This window comes from Centropristis striata, chromosome 18, assembly GCF_030273125.1.
Source record: "Centropristis striata isolate RG_2023a ecotype Rhode Island chromosome 18, C.striata_1.0, whole genome shotgun sequence".
Lineage (NCBI taxonomy): Eukaryota > Metazoa > Chordata > Actinopteri > Perciformes > Serranidae > Centropristis > Centropristis striata.
In genome coordinates, this window is record NC_081534.1 from 536,743 (window position 1) to 545,402 (window position 8,660).

An 8,660-nucleotide genomic window follows, 5' to 3' on the forward strand; every position below is an offset into this window, starting at 1 on the left:
TCATAACATTACTAGCATTAATTGTTTGAAATCTCTGAAGAATCTCATCATAGTGTACACACACCAGCAGTAGCCCCCGTGGCCCTTTCAGAATTTCCCCAGAGGACATTTTCTAGCTAAATATTGCTACATTGCCCTCTTGAGGTTGACCTGCATCCTGCTAATCTGCTCAGAGTAGAGTTCCCTAAAAGGAGGATAATATTACAATGTACTGATTCCTGTTGAACTGCTTGGCATGTGTAGTTACATACATGTCTATATATTCCTATAGGTGCATGGCTATCTGAGTGAACCCACCATTCCCAGGAACGAGAGTCCACTGCTGTATTGGAAAAGCTACATGTCTCTCTTCCCTGCCCTAGCCAGTAGTACCTCTCGGCTCCGTGTACAGCTGTGGACATTGAACGTCTGCACCACATGTTGTCGATGAGAAGAGAAATAGAACCTTATGTGAAAAAGCAGAAATGCTTCTCTTTGATAAAAAAAAACCTGTCACTAATGAAGTAGGGATAGACTTTTGTGTCAGACGGAAACATCATTTCAATGTTAAATAATGTTACATATAACAGTGTTATAAATACTGTTAAGTTATAGTCAGAACATGTTCCTGATATTTTTTGTTTTAACTATTTTGGATGGAACGTGAAATGGACTTTTGGATTGTTTCCACTTTACATCGAGTGTTGTTTCTGGTCACCTGGTGCAAACACTGTTTCAGTGCTTGGGACATTTACTTTAGAAAACATCAGGATGTGTATGTTCAGACCACACTATCTGTTATAAATATGCTTAAGTTTTGATATATGAAGAAATAGTCAGGAGTCAGGACATGGTTTGATATTTTCTGTTGACCCAAGAGTTGAAATTTACTTGAACTTAAACATGTTATGCATTTTAATGGACATTACTGATTGTTTGCAATTAACATTGGCACATTTAATTTGTCATAAAGCCATGCCAGGATATTCAGATTTATGATCCTAAATATATTATCATTAACTTACAACAATGTTAATATTGGTTATCGTATCGCCAAAATGCTTTTATGGGTGCATCTTAATATAAACATATAAAATGACAGAAACCATCTTTTGGCAAAAATATTTGTAATTTGTACTTTGAGTATTTCATGTGGCCCAGACAGGCAGACCTGTGAAACACTCAAAAAAACATTTACAGGTCCCACACAGGAAGAAGGTCACAGTCTGTAAAGGTTAAATAAAACAGCATCAGAAGTGGATATCAAATGACTGAGAAGCAGTTGAATTCAATACAAACTGCTACATTCACTGTCACAAACACCCCAAAGATGTGACTGTTATCACACAGACCTGCAGATATACAACACATCCAGCATCTACATCTGTCTCTGAGAGAGTTCAGAGCCATTTCCTCACACATTATGTTCATGGGAGAGAGAACAGTCAACAAGGAGTCAACAGTTCAAAAAAGTTATCTCTTGACTTCATGCCCTTCTACAGATTAAGATATATTCTGATAAATGTTTTTAATGTTTGAACTGGGTCAAATGTCAGGTATTTTACAAATTAGAATACATCCTAAAATGTGAGATCCAAAACTTTGTGATTAATTCATTTATCTTCACCAACCTGTTGTCACACCTGTGGGATTAAAGAGACTTTAGATTGGAGATATTTCATCATGTTAGTTTTCAGGATTTAACAACATTTTTCTCACCAATTTCATTATGTCCTCCTTCCACAGCTTCTCTACAGTATGTTGGCCTCACAGGAGCCAGGCTGCAGTATCTGAAGAGTAATAATGAGTTTAACTGTTTTTCTGAACCAGGGGTAAAACAAGGCATAAATCACAGGGTTTAGACAAGAGTTAAAATAGTACAGATACAGAATAAAGTTTCCATTTGAATGACTAACTGATTCAGTCCCTATTAAAGGTAAAAAGTAACTTGGCGTGAAACACATCAGAAACACAACAACCAAAACACCAAGAGTCCTGGCTGCTTTCAGCTCAGATTTCTTTGCTGTTTTAGTCTCTGAAATCTGCTTTGTGACAGCTGTAATGTGAGAGCGCATGGCACGAGCTTGAGACACAGCCACAACAAATACTCCTGTATATAAAACTATGATGGTAGTAACAGGAACAAAAAAGTTTAAAACAAGATCAAGGACAGCGCCAATGGGATCAATTAAAATTACACAATCTCCATAGCAGGGTTGGTAATAAAATTGTTGGGCATCATGGAGAAGAAAGAAGTAAGTATTGTAGGCAATAGAACAGGACCATAACAACCAAACACAGAATTGAACTCTTTTCACAGTGATTCTGGTGGTGTAATGCAGAGGGTCACAAATAGCCACATAGCGGTCAACTGATATGAGCACCATGTTTACAACTGAGGCAGAGAGAATGATGTCGGACACAAACCTAAAGAGTGAACACCCAAAGTAACCAAACAACCAGCAATGTGTTTTTTTTAGTGCACCTGCTGGCATCAACAGGAGGCCCACAAGTAAATCTGAGACAGCCAGAGAGAGGAGGAGGATGTTGGTGGGTGTGTGGAGCTGCCTGGAGGAAAAGAGAAAAACATCATTCTACAAAACAGTCCTCATAACAAAATGAAACAACTATGAAAAAATTTAAAATTTTGAATTTGGATGCTTTCTGTTCAGCAACATATATAGTGATCATATCTAAGACGATTTAAATTACAATACAGAGGTCACAGTGGATGTTTCATTAACGTGCAGTCAGGAAGACAGAAGTTAAGACTAGAGTTAGAGGAGCAACATAATTCAGTACCTGTTCAAAGACAATTCTTCTTAATATACAGCAGTCCGTCACATTTTTAAGTACAAAACCTGTTAAGAGAAATAAGAAAGTTAATCTTTACCTGAAGTGGGACACTGAGATGATGATGAACAGGTTGAGGACTGCAGTGAGGGCAGAGATGGAGTACAGTACAATGTCAATGAACAATGTTTCAGCCCAATTAGACGGTGGCTTCCAGCAGGAGATATTGGGGAGTTCTGGGAAACAGAGCACCCAATCGTCCCCAACCTTCATCTTCAGAGATCTGCAGATAGCTGCAGCTCTGGCAGCTTTCTGAACAAAACTAAGTCATCTAACTGATTTACCTCTCTCACATTCTCATCATTCCCCCCTCCCTTTCCCATCTGTTCACTTCATCTTTAATTTAGTAAGAAAAAAGTAATTTACAGGGATACAAGGCCTTCACACTGTGTGTTGCTACATCAGGGATGTTATGGTAGCTAACTATCTTTGATAACACTTAACCAGGATTTTTTTTCTCTAACCTTAGAGAAGAACTATTATAGCATAAAAATAACTAGACTGGGGCGTCCCGGTGGTGGTGGAGCGTGTATCATAGAGGTATTGTTCTCGTGAGCGGGCGTCCCGGGTTCGAAACCGACTCGGAGCCCTTTCCTGCATGTCTTCCCCTCTGTCTCCCCCTTTCACTCTCTCTCTCACTATCAATAAAGCCTTGAAAATTGCCCCAAAAAATCTTTAAAAAATTACTAGATTGTGACCTTCTGAATTCATGGTTCAATTTAAGTCTTGACATTTTTGTAAATGTAATAATTTATTTGAATTCCCTCAAGTTATTCCTAAAATATCACATTTTCAATTATGGGCCTGATGTGAGGTCACAGTGACCTTTGACCAACAAAATCTAAACAGTTCATCCTTGAGTCCAAGTTGTTGTTTGGGCTATAGATGAAAAAGTTCCTTCCAGACGTCCCTGAGGTTTCACAGTCAGGTCAAACGGATGGACCAATAGATGGACACACAGACAGAGAGACATGGAACAAGATTAAGGAAACACCTTGACTCAGGAGTCTCACCAAGGACTTACTGAACTTGCATATTTGCATAAACCTTGAGCTTCAAGGCCACATGTGACCATCAGACACAAATTGTCAACACAACACTGACATAGTATTATCACTTTTGGTCAGTCCATGGCCTAGAGGGTGGAGTATCTGGCTTGTAACCAGAGGGGTAGACGGTTCCTGGATGATCCACTGTAGTGAAAGGAAACACATCCAACATGCTCACGCACATTATTAATAATTATATTATTCTATTTATTTAGTATTTTCAATCTCATAGCATAAGGCTGCAGTCAGACATAGGTGTATGCAGGTGAGTGACCGTCACCTGCCAAGCTGAAATCAAGGCAGTGCAGGTTGTGACACACGGATATCAGTGTGCTGGTTTGAAGTCCAAGTGGGGTCAACCACACACACACACACACACACACACACACACACACACACACACACACACAGGTCACTTTATGTGATTACAGCTACAGATGCACGCACACACACACACACACACACACACACACAGGTCACAGGGTATTTTATGCCAGCACACTATACTTAAACGCCTAAGACGCGTCGCCTGTGCCAGCATAAAGTCTGATTAATAGGCGTGCTTACAGACACGCGTATTGCGAGTACACCAGATAACATGGGTGACGGGTGAAAAGTGCCACGAGCGAACGTAGCGGACACCTGTGTGTGTGTGTAACGCGTGTACGCCTATAACAGTTCAGCTGTTACACAGAGTCTCAGCTTCATACGGGATTGTTTATAAGAAAGCAGAACTTATAGATGAACTCCAAGCCCCAACAGAGCTGTCAGGATATTTCTATCATTTTCAGGCCCGTTTTTATTTTCTTGATGATATTTAATGATAGCAAGGGTGAAAGGGATAATTAAAATAATTTCAGCTACTTAAAAATAGTAATAGTAAAGTGCGACGCTCACAGCCAGTTCCCAGTTCGCTCTTGGACATACAGTTCATTACGCATCAGCTTTAATGTACAAATTGAATATTAAGTAGCCATGCGGACCTGTCCAATGAATAAGGATGCTTCTTGAGTAATTTTATGAGTTTGGACATGCAGTTCATTAAGCATCAGCCGAGGCGTGTACTTAAATTGCATTTAGGTAGACTGAAACAGCCTAAACTGTGTAATAGGTCACTCTTGGTAAAACATGGATTGCTTTAATTGTGAAGCGAAGCGCCTGTTAAAATCAAAATTCGCCATCATAGTTTGATAAAAACATATTTTGTTACAAAAAATATAAACAAGTATGTAAGAAAGGAAATAAATGTATAATTGCATTTGTAACTCGGCCCTTGTGACCACCCTGGAACTCTTCGTTGACGGGTGGTCGTTATATTTGCGGCTCGCACCACGTCGTGCTTTATTTCTCACAACGGCTGGTGGCTCAACCTTAAACAGTACAAGTAAACACTGGCGTGAGACAACAGAAAGATTAAAGGCCGGTGTTGTGTCTGTCATGTAACAGTTGGTAGAAATTTAAGAACTTTTATTTTGAAGAGGTGACTTTTATTTTGGTGACTCTCCGGTCTCCTTACGGTTAGAGGAGTCCTGTTTTGTAATCCGGTAGAGCAACAATCCTCATCCTGCTTTATTCTTGTGGCATTGCCAGTGAGTATGTTTATTTGTATTTGTATATTTGTTTAGGAGTATTTAACATGTTTTAAGGTATATTTGACTCATGCAAATGGTTAATATTGTCTGTATTATTTGTTTATTTTCAGTTTTACCTTTTCGTCATTAAAATCCTGCCAAGTACGTCAAACAGCCTGATCATTGGAGGAGATTTTTGGAGAAATGAGTTTAGCTTACTGTTTCATAACTGATGAGAACAGTACAGTAAAATGGCAGCCTCTAATCAGAAGAAAGAGCAGGAACAGGATTTCCATTTGGACGCCTTGATGGAAGGAGCATCGAAGGCACAGAATGATGAGACCCTTGATGTTAAATCATATATGTCCAGTTCTCGTCGATCTTCACGCTCACAGCAATCGAGTGTCAGTATGGCAGCCACTAAAGCGCGCGCTTAAGCAGGAGAAAGAAGCAGAGGCAGCTATTGCCAGAGCTGTCGTTATGGAGGCTGCTGCTGGTGAACTTAGCTCTCGAGGAAGTTTATTAGACTTTGAGTCTTTACCTAAACTAGAGAGTTCACATGAGAAAGTATGTGAATACGTGGAAAGGCATGTTACAGTGACAGAGAGTCACACAAACGAGCAGCTCGACTTAAGCCAACGCTCACAACAGCCGTCAAACCTGCTTACTGTGGATCGAGAGTTTGGCTCTCCTGAACAACAGTCCAAGCCACATCAGAAAAGCATACACAAAGAAAGACAAGAGACGTACATGTCACAGCCACAGAGGGATAGAGTGATCAGCCATCATTCATCCAATCCTCTACCAAACCAAGGGGAGGGTGGAGCGACATCAGATCTAGCTAAGTTTCTGATCAGGAGTCAGCTGGTATCAGGTGGATTGAGCAGGTTTGATGATCAGCCAGAAAACTACCTTAGCTGGAAATCAACATTTACCAGTATTGTGAACGGTTTAGAGCTTTCTGCCCATGAACAGATTGACCTGCTTATAAAATGGTTGGGTCCGGAGTCGAGTCAGCTAGCTCACAGAATGAAGTCTGTTAATATCAGGGAACCATCAGTGGGTCTGAGCCTGATTTGGACGAGACTGGAAGAATGCTATGGAGCTCCAGAGGCTATAGAGAGAGCTTTATTTGCAAAAATAGATCGATTTCCCAAGCTCGCCAACCGAGACAACTACAGACTCAGAGAACTTGGAGATTTACTTTTTGAGCTTGAAGCTGCAAAGGAAGATGGTTATCTACATGGGTTAACATACTTGGATACGGCAAGAGGAATCAGTCCTATTGTAGAGAAGTTGCCTTTCTATTTACAGGAAAAATGGATGACATTTGGGTCAAAATATAAAGAAGACTACAATGTACCTTTCCCACCATTCTCAGTCTTCTCTCAGTTCATAAGGAGAGAGGCCAAGGCAAGGAATGATCCAAGCTTCAATGTCTCTGGTTCCATGATGACTGCTGTCAAAAGGGAAAGGATGGAGAATGTGAGCTACAAAAATCAAATTTCAGTACACAAAACTAATGTGTACAAGGAAACATTTGATGGTGTAGGAAAACAAACAGATGATCCAAACGTGCTATGTCCAATACATAAAAGGCCTCATCCGCTTAAGAAATGCAAGGTCTTCCGAGCAATGCTGCTTGATGACAGGAAGAAATTGCTTAGGAACAAGGGCATATGTTTCCGGTGCTGTGCTTCAGTCTCTCACCAGGCTAAAGATTGTGACATCTTGGTGAAGTGTGCAGAGTGCAACAGTGAGAGACATATAACTGCACTACATCCAGGTCCTGCTCCAAGGGAGTCAAAGTTGCTGAGCCCCTCCAAAGAGCATGGCGGGGAGTTTGAGAGCTCACCTGAAGAGGGATCAATATCAGCAGCTACAATGTGCACACAGGTTTGTGGTGAGAGCTTTAAAGGGAAGTCGTGTTCAAAGATTTGTCTGGTTAATGTATATCCACACGGTCGTCGTGAGGAAAGCAAGAGGATGTATGTGATCTTAGATGATCAAAGCAACGTCTCCTTAGCCAGGACAGAGTTTTTTGATGCCTTCTGCATCCAAGGACCGTCAGTGCCATACATTCTCACAACATGTGCAGGGGTTGTCAGTGTGACTGGAAGAAGAGCTCATGGTTTCATTGTTGAGCCAGTCACAGGAGAAATGTGTATTTCTCTTCCAACTCTGATAGAGTGCAATAATGTGCCCAATAGCCGAGCAGAAATTCCTACTCCAGAAGCAGCATACCACTACAGCCACATGCGAGTGATAGCTGATGAAATACCTGCTCTGGATGCTTCTGCAGACATTTTGCTTCTGTTAGGACGAGACATTCTCCAGGTCCACAAAGTGAGAAAGCAGTATAATGGACCACACAATGCGCCGTTTGCCCAGAAGCATGACCTTGGGTGGGTTATTGTTGGTAACGTCTGTCTGAGTGGAGCTCACACCCCGAGAGAAGTGAACACACTTAAAACATCCTTCATGGAAAATGGCCGCCCTAGCTGTATGCATCCTTGTGATAACTTTGTCAAGATTAAGGAGGACTTCAGTCAGGGTTTCAAGCAGATCAGCTCTGTACCTTTGTCATGTACTTCAGTGCATCAAGAGGAAAATATTGGAGGGACAGTCTTCCAAAGGTCTGATAAAGACAATCAGCTTGCACCTTCTATTGATGACCTGTCGTTCTTGCAGCTAATGGATGAAGGCTTTGTCAGGGATGAAAGTGGTAGCTGGGTGGCACCCTTGCCATTTCGTAACCCAAGGAAGCTGCTCCCTAATAATAGGCAGCATGCACAGCAACGATTTATGTCATTGCAACGTACCTTTCAGAGGAGACCCAGCATGAGAGAGGATTTTGTGGAGTTCATGCAAGGAATCCTGGACAACCGACATGCTGAATTGGCACCACCATTAGAGGAGGGAAAGGAGAGCTGGTACCTTCCTATTTTTGGCGTGTACCACCCGCAAAAGCCCGGAAAAATACGGGTTGTCTTTGACGCAAGTGCTTGCTTTGAAGGAGTGTCGTTGAATGAGGTCTTGCTCCAAGGTCCTAACCTCAACAACAGCCTTCTGGGAGTACTTCTTAGGTTCAGGAAGGACCCTGTTGCCATAACCGCAGACATTAAGCAAATGTTCTACTGCTTTCTTGTTCAGGAAGAACACAGAGATGTCTTGCGCTTTTTGTGGTTTCGAGACAATGACCTTGAAA

At 41.4% G+C, this 8,660-nt stretch overlaps 1 long non-coding RNA gene across 1 annotated transcript; it reads right to left on the minus strand.

Moving 5' to 3' along the window:
• Positions 1-1,117: 1,117 nt before the first annotated feature.
• On the minus strand, positions 1,118-2,561 carry LOC131991170 (uncharacterized). Its single transcript, XR_009396105.1, has 3 exons — positions 2,465-2,561; positions 1,699-1,769; positions 1,118-1,205 (listed from the first exon to the last, which is right to left on the minus strand). It is a non-coding gene; the product is annotated as an uncharacterized LOC131991170 (long non-coding RNA).
• Between the last annotated feature and the right edge of the window lie 6,099 nt (positions 2,562-8,660).